Here is an 11359-nt window from a genome sequence, read left to right on the forward strand (position 1 = left end):
TTTGTTCTTCCCTTCTGCACAGCCCCTCCAATAAAGTGCTCTTTTGGAGGTCTTATTGTTTTCCTATCAAATCTCATAATTTTTAAACTGATATCATGTTTTTAAAGGAGGGCTGAGCAATTTTTTTTGCTCTCTTGGGAAAGACAGATGTGAGGTATAGCTAACAGTGATTCAAGCTCTTCAGGGTTGAAAGAGCCCTAAGATAGTTTGCTTTACTACTGGAAATATTAGTTTCCTGTCACAGAAAGATGTGGCTTTAGTCAAAACCAATAGCTTTGTTTTGTTTTGTTCTGTTTTGTTGTGGGTTTTTTTTTTTTTTTTTTTTTTTTCTTTTTCCTGAAGTATCATTTCAGGAAAAGCCTCTTTGTTTTTTTTGGAGCCAGTAGTCTTCGCCAGTGGTTCAACACTCCTTGTAGCTAAAGCTTGGACTCATTGTTCTTTAAGCAGTACTTTTAACAAGCAAGACCAATAAGAAAATCCACTTTCCTAAAATGAATGACAATGACCAAACCGGTGCCCAGCATTCCTCCACAGGATCTAGGCAGATCCATACTCTCTTCCACAGACCCAGCAGAGGGAGCTCGTTTTACCCAGCAAAAATGTTCAGTTAAACATGAAGTTGTTTAACATTTTCTGGAAAAAAAAAATATTGCTTAGCCAGATGTAGTAAGTCAAAATTATATGAAACAAGTTATTAATGCTTAACAGATAAGTCACTCGGAAAGGTTTTCATGGAGTGTAGCTAAGTGTAAGCATATTTGTGTAATCTAGTAATACCAGAAAAAAAAAAAAAAAAAATTGGGGTGAGGGAGGGTGTTCTCTGTCTTTGACAAGTAATAATAATTTTATCATGCTACACTTTTCATCAAAGTGAAGTCTAAAATCATGATCAATTTGGTCACTTCAGTTATTGTACAAACTTATGTCATGTCAGGCATGGCAGTTACCTCTTTCTGCTTCAGTTTATTATTTTTATAGGGCAATACCGTCTCAGAAAAAAAATATGAAATTGTATTGCTTTTTACTTATGAAGGTTTTAAATACTTCCAACTGACTATCATTGCTAAGACTGCTGTTAAGTATTTGCCACATTTAGGACAGCATTATACGTACTGGTGTTAAAATTACACACCTGTTGTGGGTGACCTTCTTTCCTGCGTTTCATTCATGATTTACAAAACATTTTTATATCAGCCGTGATTATTTTACCTTGTTGTCTGGATTTTACAAATATAAATAATAAGGACTTATAGTTACATGTCCCACTGAGAACTAGGAGAGAAAAGAGTGCTTTGCTCTCCTTGCAAAATACCACAGCAGTGAGTGCACTTTGGACTGAGGACACTGACAGTGAAATGCAAAATGAGGGAAGATATGGTCATATTTGATAACCTTTTCATGGTACTAGTCATTGCAGGAGAAAAGATCAGTTGCCTCACGGTTGCTTTAACTTTATCAGGTTGTATTAATTTAAGACATCTTGTGTAATAATTTCTTTGGTAATTACTTGATTGCATGAATATTGGGTATTTATAGCAGTAATTGCTACTAATGCATGTTAAAAGGAGTTTTAAAATTATGCTTAAGAATAGATATGATTTTGAAATTATACTGAAGTATCATTTACATGACTTAATTAATATCTAGATATTAATGTATTATCTCTTCTGACAAAGATATTTGCCAACATTAGTGAATGAAATTATCACAGTACTTTGGAGAGATATTTTACTGGTGGAAAGACTAATTGTATGTAGATTAAAGGATATGGCTACTGTGGTCATGTGATGTAAGCCTACAGTAAATTATCCCCATCTCTTTCACATTACAGGTAGGTGAAGTATTAGTCATTATGTTCTACCACCATTGAGCTAGGTTCACATTACTGCTCCCCGTCACCATCCTCCAAAATCAGAAGTTTTTATGTGTCACTCATAATCAGTCTTTAATAACATGGAAGAGATTTAGGAAATGTGTTATCCTGAGAGCCACCTTAGAGGGTGGATACGTGGCTGGTTATGCTGGTAGATATGAACTGGTTATAACCTCTGGTGAATGCAGCAGTGATTAACAGGTGAGAGGTGGCAGCAGTAAACCTCATCCAATTACAAGCAGAACAGCACGTCAAAATGCAGTTGCTTTACAGACCCAAACCTTATAAAATCTCTCCCCCCATCACATGTTTAATATGATTCTGAGGTATATCAAAAAGGGAAAGTTACTAAGGAACATGGTGATGAAAGGTTTGGTCAACAGACCAGGAATAAACCTTGTCACTTTTCTTTTGGCTTCAGTGTAATAATTTTTTTGCCCCAAAGTACCTATTAAGAGCAGATTCTCAGTGAAACAAATCAGATCATATCAGTGAATAATATGAGCCCTTCAAATATTCAAAATGTAGACATAACTGATGAAATCACTCTTAATAATTCTCTTTATTTAATCATTTAATAGCCACTGAATAATTTTTGATAGTATCAGTCAATCTCTGACAGTGACAGTGTTAATAATACCCTTAATTCAGTTCTGAAGTTTATATTATGATATTAGCTAGTTTCTGGACTGATTTTTAATCTTGCAGTTGCTTAATGTTTGGTTGTTTGTTTTTTTTTTTTATTTCAGAGATGTCAACCAACCAATTGTTTGAACTTTTTTTAAAAGAAGGTATTCTCTAGAAGTGTTTATTCAACATAAGAAAATCTCTTTCAGAGCAGTCAAATACAAAGTGAGGGTCACAAATTCAATTTCTCAAGGAAGCCAGAAGTTTGACATTATTGTGCCTGTTCTTTATGAGCTCCTGCAAGATATACCATAATTACGATGCAAATCTAAGCCAGATCATGTTTATACTCTGCAGTTTTGCAGTCTAACAAAACAGCATCAATATGGGATCTTAACCACTTCTGGATGCACATAGCATATTAATATGATAATCAGGGAATTTTTTAACAATTTATGTGTGGAGTTTGGGTGGCCTTTTTCTGTTTGCTTGTTTTGCATTCAGTAGATAAAGTAAAAGACCTTTTATTGTCATGGAGTATAATGTCTTTCTAACTCTAGGACTGAAAGCGCTAGAAATTTCTGACACCTCCAGGTCTCAACTAACAGAGGCTCTCATTTTCTTCTCCCCTGAGCAGCACTTTTCTAACCCCAAATAGCATACACAAGAGGTAACTAGCACAACAAGATCTGACTATAATCATCTGATTGCCCTTATTTTAACACTAATGTACTGACACTAGAATAAGTTTTAAAATCTACTGCTTTGTTACTAAGAATAGAAAATGAATTTATGTAGGGTTTATAGCGTAGGTTGTTGAGCTGGTGCTTAGGGAGCTCTCAGTGCAATAAGGATCACAACTGAGCTGATAAAAGCTGGCCCCAGAGATAAAAGACAGTACATTAAAACAAACAAACAAACACCAAGAATAAAATTACAGTATCTTTTCATTGTAATCCAAAGTCTCACAGATGCAGGGCAAACACTGGCATGTGTGAAGACAAAATCTGACCATGGCCAGTGGGACTGGGAAGGAATCTGAGCTCTCATGGGCCCACTGGTACACTATATTATCTCACTGACAGCATAGTATTTTACTAGCCTAGCGCTTGAGTTTGTGTTGTCAGCACCATACTGAACGAACCTGTGATATATTTATAATATGCCATCCACTATGTTTGTGAGGGTGTTTTCAGCAATAACATGTTTTAAAATGTGAAGGAAACATTAAAAACACAAGAGAAAAAACCTTCTTGACAGGTAAACAACAGGAAGAGTAGTCCTGTATGGATGATTTATAAGTACTTGAATATGGGATGTTCTGAATAACAGCAGTTCTGGTGGTACCAACATCACCTTTCTCTGTAAAAAACATTGGTAACAGGGATGATAATAACCTTAAAAATGCTGAAGAAACAGGAAAGCACCTTTACAGAAGGTGAAGAACCATTTCAAGTTTTAGCAAAATTATACAAAAATTTGATCAATTTGCACAACAGTCCATATAACTGAATTGTTTACAGAACATCTTAGTTTTTATTAGTCTCATTTCAATTGTGTTGTGACATGATTTTACACTAGAAAGAAGGGTCTACAAGCAGTAGCTGAAAGACAAAAGGGAATCTGTGAATTCACTTATAAAACATTTTTGTTCTCTTGTGTGTTACATCGGTAGCATCTTTCCTGGAAGAGCAATGGGCATAGTCTGATAGCTAAATGCTAAGCTGTAGCATCAATATTTGTGAACCTTTACTCCAGCCATAGGTGTTATGATGGCTGACGATGACAGGCAAACATCTGTCATGAGGCTTTAGCGTAAATATCTGTCAGGGCAGCAAGGCAGAGAGCAGTGCTGCTTCTGACCCATGCCGCTCCTGTGTTTGCTATGCATGGGGTAGTAGCAATATATTGATAGAAGGATTATTCTATGCTGTTGATGACTATTCATGTATTAGAGGAATCAGACAACTAGTCATTATGATGAAGATTTCAGGAAACTTAACAACATCTTTCAAACTATGGAAGCAAGGGAGCTTTAGATGCACACAATAGAAAGTGGAGAGATTCATGATTCCTGGTCAATGCTAGAGGGCACAAGGCTGCCTAGTCCAACGTGAAGATAACAAGCTGTTTGCCTGCAGAAGTGCAACAGGAAGATAATTCCATTCCTTGTTACATAATTCTGTAGAGAGAAATCTTCATATTGGAACAAGTCAGAGAGATCTGTTTATTTTTAACAATAAAACCTAAACCTTATTAAAAAACATTCTGGGTATTGTGTAACTTGTTTTGTGAAAGCTGAGTTTCTGAGTCTAATGCATTCTCAATTAATTTTTCTTTTTGTCAACAACCTGTTGTTTAAAAAATTGCTTTTGAAATCTCTCTCCTAATTTATAACATGCTTAAATACCAACCATGATCAGATAGTTCGGTTAGGTGATTGGAATGACCTGATGAGTATTCCATTATTACAGCTGCTCTAAATATATTTGTCAGTCCTCTACATACATCATTAAGCAGCCATTGCATGAGAGAGGTGTGTGAACATTTCTTTTGCATTTTTGCCTTGTGGTTATCCTTTCCCTAGAATAAGCTGTAAATCAAGTTAAATGTGGCACCCATAAATTTTTTCCACCATTGCCTTAGGTATTTGATGGAAGAGTTTCTTCTGAAAAGATGCGGTACAGCACTGTCTGGAGAGCCAAAAAATCTATGTTTATAATTCTATTGAAACAACACTAAACCACTTCAAACCCAAATATTTTTACTGTCTAATATTATATTGCATACATATCCTAAGCATTCTGCAGACTGTATTGCATTCTCACATAGCCTGAGCAGACACATAATAACTCAGACAGCCTGAATATAAGTAAAATAAGAGGCTCAATTTCTACATTTTATCCAGTTGCAAAGATAATACTGTGTTGCAAGCATTTAGTTTAACCACAAAGACTTTTCAAGTTCATTTAACGGTACCATGTCAGCAGGATGTTTGCAGTGGAACTTGGTTTATCAGAGAGTTTGCTTCAAAATCCACACACCTTAGGGAGTTTCACTTCTTTTAAAGTGCACTGGGCTTAGCAGCTGAGTTAGCTCCTCTGCATCCTTAACATAACCTGTGAAAAAAATCTCTTAATTTGGGCCTGTTTTGCTAAGTGTTATGTCATCATTCAAGAAGGAAATAACCCATTAAACATGTCTGTGTGTTCCTTCATGTTGATATAATTACACAGGAACAGAAATTTAATCCAGAGAAAATCTAAGTCATGATACACAAGAAAAGAAAGACAGTAACATAAAGGGAAGACAGATGACAGGGTGTCTGGATTTTACTGGCAGCAATAGCATACTCTGAATCAGAGCACTAACTCCAATACCAAAAATTGTACTAAAAATGGCCTCTTAGATGTCTTGGGGCAGAAGTCTGCTCTACCACTGTGAGTTAAGATGCTTATACACTTGACAGGTCTTGCTATCCTCAAACAGCCACACCTTGCACACAAAAAAGATGATATGTCTTAAATTCAAATCCACTTGTCTGTGTTTTGTCTTACTCCGGAGCCATGTTTGCTTGACACTGCCATTGTCTACTGTAATGTAAGGCAACCTTACCACCTGTGAGCCTGGTTAAGTTTCTTCTGCTTCTGCTAGCAAGTTAACCCTAACCACTGCTTCTTGGATCATTTTGAAATGAGGAAATACTTGCAATAGAGTATGCCAGAATTATTTCAAGGAGACCTACTTGTATTCAGTACCACTAGGCCAAGATTCTCAATTTCCAAATTAATCAAGCTCTTACCTAGATTTTAGCAACCATAGACTGAAAGAAGCATAAGTAACATGCTATCAAACCAAAGAATCTCCACAGCCTCATGTTTTGTATTCAGGCATGATGACACAGTCCGATATGACAAGTTTTTCCCTTGGTGCCAACAGCAACTACTCAGGTTTAATAATGACAATTGCACAAGCTGAATTGAAGGCATAGGCATACTTACTAATGCCACAAACAGGCTTTTGAGTTTAAAATTATTTCAGAAATCACTCTTTTTCTTGAATAACACCTCATATTAAGAAATCAGTAGCTTTGCATGGGGTTCTGTGACAATAATAGGTTTTGGTTTCCACAAAAATGAAGTACAGAGGGTGGAATTGATGGAGAAAGGTTACTGGGCCTTAAATATGAAGCAGATAGGCATTTAATCAACATGAGACTGTACGTGAGTATTACAGATGTAAAAGTCTTTCATTTAGCACATAGAATTTTACAAAGCAATGCAAATAAAGCAGTATTGTTTAAGTGCAGAAATGTGGCCTTGTGCACTGTTAAAATAATGTAGATGTTTGGCTCTAATCCAAGGCTCTGAAAATACTGGGACAAGATAAACTCCTAGAAATTGAATTAATCTGCAGCACAATTGTGAATATCCTCATTCCCTTGCCAGGACATATAACCAACAATACTGGGTGGAGTTATTAAAAAAGGAAAGACTGGCAAACTGACATCTTTTTATTTATTTGTGGTTAGTAGAAGAAAAATTAGCCAACTCCTTTTTTCATAATCACAGGGAGCTTGGCTGAAACAATGTAATCTATATTCATTCACCTTGGCAGAAAGAGAAGCTAGAAAATTCCAGGCAATCTTGTTAATCTAGACTTTTAACTATTCATATCTGTAACTTGGCACCTGTAACTCCCAGCAAAAACACAACATACGAATGCAGTAGGTAAGATCCATGTCCCAAGCCTTTGTCAATTCTGAAAACATAGAAGAATACACTTAAAGTTGTTCTAAAAGTTTCTTTACCTCTAAGATGTTCAACCTCAAGCTATGGCTTACTTCTCCAGCCCACACAGGCCTTGTGGATGTTGACAGTGAAGACTGTCAGTCTTTCAGTATCCCGTTTTTTTGGCACTCAGGGACTCCTTCTGCTCAATTGCCTTTGCTGTTAAGCAAAGCTATACTTTATAGAAATGTTCAAAAAAAAATTTAAAAGCAGTGACATTTTATTTTGGTTAACTGGTTTGGGTTGTTTGGTTTGGTATATTTTTGCTTTTCTGAGAACCAGAATTGCTGAAGCTGACCAGCCCCTCTGGAAGTGTGTAGTCTCACTATGGCTTAGGCAGGGTCAGCTCAGGACCATGTCCGGTCAGGCTGGAATATCTCCAAAGATGGAACCTCCACAACCTCTCTGGGCAACCTGGTCTGATGTTTGACCACCCTTGCAGTAAATAATTTTTTTCTTAGATTTGAAAATAATTTCCTTTATTTTGATTTGTGCCCATTGTCTTCTGTCCTGTCACTGCATACAACAGAAAGGAGCCTGGTTCCATCATCTTTACCCTCCCACCAAGCATTTATGTACATTGACCTTCTCCTCTAAATCTGCTCTTCTTGAGCCTAAAAAGTCCCAGGTCTCTCATCCTCTTCAAGCTCCAAGCGCTTCATCACCTTAGTAGCTCTTCAGTGGACTCTCTCTTGTATGCCCATCTCTCTTGTACTGGGTAGCCCACCTCTGGACACACCACCCAGATGTGTTTTGCTAATGCTGAGTACAGAGAAAGGATCACCTCCCTTGACCTGCTGCAGTGTTCTGCCTGATGCAGCCAAGGAGGCTGTTTGCCTTCTTTGCCACAAGGGCACATTGCTGGCTCCTAGTCAACTTGGTGTCCACCAGAACTCCCAGTGCCTTCTTTAACAAGCTGTTCTTCTTTCAGCCAGCCCCCAGCACAAGCTGGTGCATGGGGTTGTTCCTTTGTCATTTTCACGTGTTGAGCTTCATGGGGTTGATGTCAGCCCACTTCTCCAGGCTGAATAGGTCCCTCTGAATGGCAGCACAACCATCTGGTGTACTCACCAATTACACTTTTTAAACTAATTAGCAAAATTGTGAAGACACTTGCTATTATCAATCTTTTCTTGTTATCACTACCAGACACAGAATTCAAAAGTGAGACTAGATGGTAGATATTAGATCTTTAATAAGGATAACTATTAGAATAACTGCTATGAACACTTGTGTTTTGAAACACTAACTCTCAAGCCTCAACAGAAATCCTTTGATGAGTCAGTGCTGTCAACATTTGATATTTTAGCAGAAACCTTGTATTTCTGCCATGTCTGTTCGAAACCTATCACAGCATGCTGTCTTCTGTGCCAGCTTGCTTTGACAGTCCAGTGGCTAGTAGTATGTGCTGTGCTTATGGCAACCTTATTTCAAATCTGACATACAGCAGGAGAGAAATGAGTTCTTGTGCTTCCATTTCAACAGCTTTAAAAATAACTATGTAACTTTGAATGTCCTTTCACCAGATTTTCCTCCACCACCAGGCACAGAATTGAAAATAGAAAGAACATTTGCAGACCAAAATTATTATCTGTTTTAAGACAGACATTGGCCAAACAGACAGCAACAAAAGATTTCCACACCAGACTACAACTACTAAAAAGAGCAAGAATATTTTTCTGCCACCATAACATTTGTGCTTGTCTTCTGCACATAACTTGTCTGTCGGCAGTGCAGCTTTTTGTTGGGGGATGATGGGACAGCGGTGGTGGTCACTCCGAGGGAAAAAGCTAGCACCTGGAACATTATAGCTGGTCCACGCTAGGTGGCAATGCTTGCACGGCTCTGCTAGAGGGGAAGAGAAAAGAAGAGATGCTGGACGTGTCCTTTGTAGCTTGCCGTGATCGTATAGTGGTTAGTACTCTGCGTTGTGGCCGCAGCAACCTCGGTTCAAATCCGAGTCACGGCAGAGAGAAAAGGGAACTGTTTTAGTCCTCGCTTTTGGAGGGTTAGTGCTCCAGGTGTTACCACAGCCATGATACCCACCCAAACCATGACTCTGCACTAGCTGCTGGACAGGCCTCAGTGGCTGAAGCACAGAAAAAAACAGGTGGGAGGACGAAGTAGCTGCACAACTAAAGTTCATGTACCTCATTGCTACATGATAAGGTGGTTCACACCCCTTGCACCACAGGCTTTTTTGTCTCCTTTTGTATGATTTCAAGGACTTCACACAGATGTTGTATTAAGGTTGTCTGGGACAATGTTTTCACTGATTTCATTCTGTAAGTTTTTTAACATCTCTTTCTCTCTCCTAATTAAGATTGATTTCTTTCTATTATCTATCCCAAGGGATGACTTACCACAAAAAGAAAATTCCACAAGAACTTTTCAGGAAAATATGTCAAAGGAAGCATGGAATTACATTTCATTAATTCCTTTATTGTGAGGCTTTTTAGTATCTTGATTCCAAGAGTGATACTCTTATGGGGCCAGTAATCAATAGCAGCAAGTGGGAGACATGATGTCTAGATCTGAAATAAGATTAAAGAGAAGCAAGACACTGCTGGAAATGCAGTGCTATGGTTGTGGGGAGGATTCTGCCAAGAAGGGGAAAATGGTCTGACATGATTTTCTTTATCTAAGGACCATTCACTTGTCCTGCCTTGCTGTCTTGTGGCTGTGGCTGTTTATTGGGACAGGGAGCTAGGGACCAGTGGTTTTCCACTTTGGATGATGGTCATATAAAGAAGTTAGCTGAAAGTCACAAAGAAATTTTCAAGAAACACTCCCAAGTGCCTACAGGTAGGCACTTTACATGCTGCCATGCAGCAGCACGGATCTAACTTGATATTAATACAAGATGCTAAAAAATGTATTCATGTACTTCAGATCTTACAACGATTTCTAATTTCATCATTAGATAGCTATACATCTTGCTGACTGAACTGGAAACTACTGATTTTGACCAACTGATTTCTTCATACTTAAGCACACAGCCTGACTAAAGGCAAAAGCAGAAGCAGAGGATGAAAAAGGAGAAGGCAACGAACACTCATTTGTGGGAAATGACTATGTTTCTAACAGTCAAGGCTGGAAACTCAAAAGCCACTGAAGAGAATGTATGTCCATCTGTGGTCAGACACCGTTCAGGCATCTGGATACAGGCTTCTCAGCTCTTGGCAAGCTTTCTCCAGGTGTCCGTCCAGGGCTCAGTAAGGAAGCAAGGCTATCTTGAAGCTATTAAGATGAAAAGGGAATGCTTTTAAAGCAGGGCTCTCATAACTATGAAAACCAGCAGGGAATATTTAATTCCATTAAAACTTTCAGCAAAACGAGAAATAGGTTGGATAGTATGGTGAAACAAAGCAGTTCAATACCTGGTGGATCAACTTTAAATCTCTTGCTAGAATTTACAGTTTTGTCTCTCTGTAAAGCTTCATGTTTCCTACATTATTGCTTTTAGAGGTCTTCAGCAATTGTTTTTCAAGTTCAGTTCTTATGCAAAAAAAACCCTTCAAAATGTGTTTCTGAAGAGAATTTTCCATGACATGCTAGTTTTCTTACTGTTGCTTTTGTTAAATGATTCAAATTTTTATTTCTCAAGTGTAACAGCAAAACACTAATTTACCCCATGTGGTTTTAATACAAATGCCTTCATGGTTATATCATAAAGAACTTTTCTTCTCTGTGCCAGTATAAAGGTCAGTACACCTTCTCACCTTCAGCTGCATAGTGAATAATAGCAACAGTGCATGTTCCAGAATAAATACATTCTACTATTCCAGATTTTCCTAAAGAGTTTATAGACCTGTCAACCTCCAAAAAAAAAAAAAAAAATCAAATCAGTAATGCAATACTGGAGAGTAAAACAAGGATTTTGCTGCTCATATCAGAGAACAGCAACAGCAGAGATTCACAAGAAATAAATTACCAGAAATAGTGTGGTTCTATGTTGTTGTTGGCTCCATGCACAACTCTCAGGTGCAAGAGGCACATAGGTGCTGGTTTAGCAGCATGGAGACACTGATTATATTAACATTATGGACCATGTTATAAGAGAAAATTT

General features: G+C 37.8%; 1 non-coding gene across 1 annotated transcript; it reads left to right on the forward strand.

Annotated features, from left to right (window-relative positions):
• Positions 1-9187: 9187 nt before the first annotated feature.
• TRNAH-GUG lies at positions 9188-9259 on the forward strand. Its single transcript has one exon. It is a non-coding gene; the product is annotated as a tRNA-His (tRNA).
• The last annotated feature ends 2100 nt before the right edge of the window (positions 9260-11359 follow it).

Source organism: Merops nubicus, unplaced genomic scaffold, assembly GCF_000691845.1.
Source record: "Merops nubicus isolate BGI_N331 unplaced genomic scaffold, ASM69184v1 scaffold31658, whole genome shotgun sequence".
NCBI classification, from domain to species: Eukaryota; Metazoa; Chordata; class Aves; order Coraciiformes; family Meropidae; genus Merops; species Merops nubicus.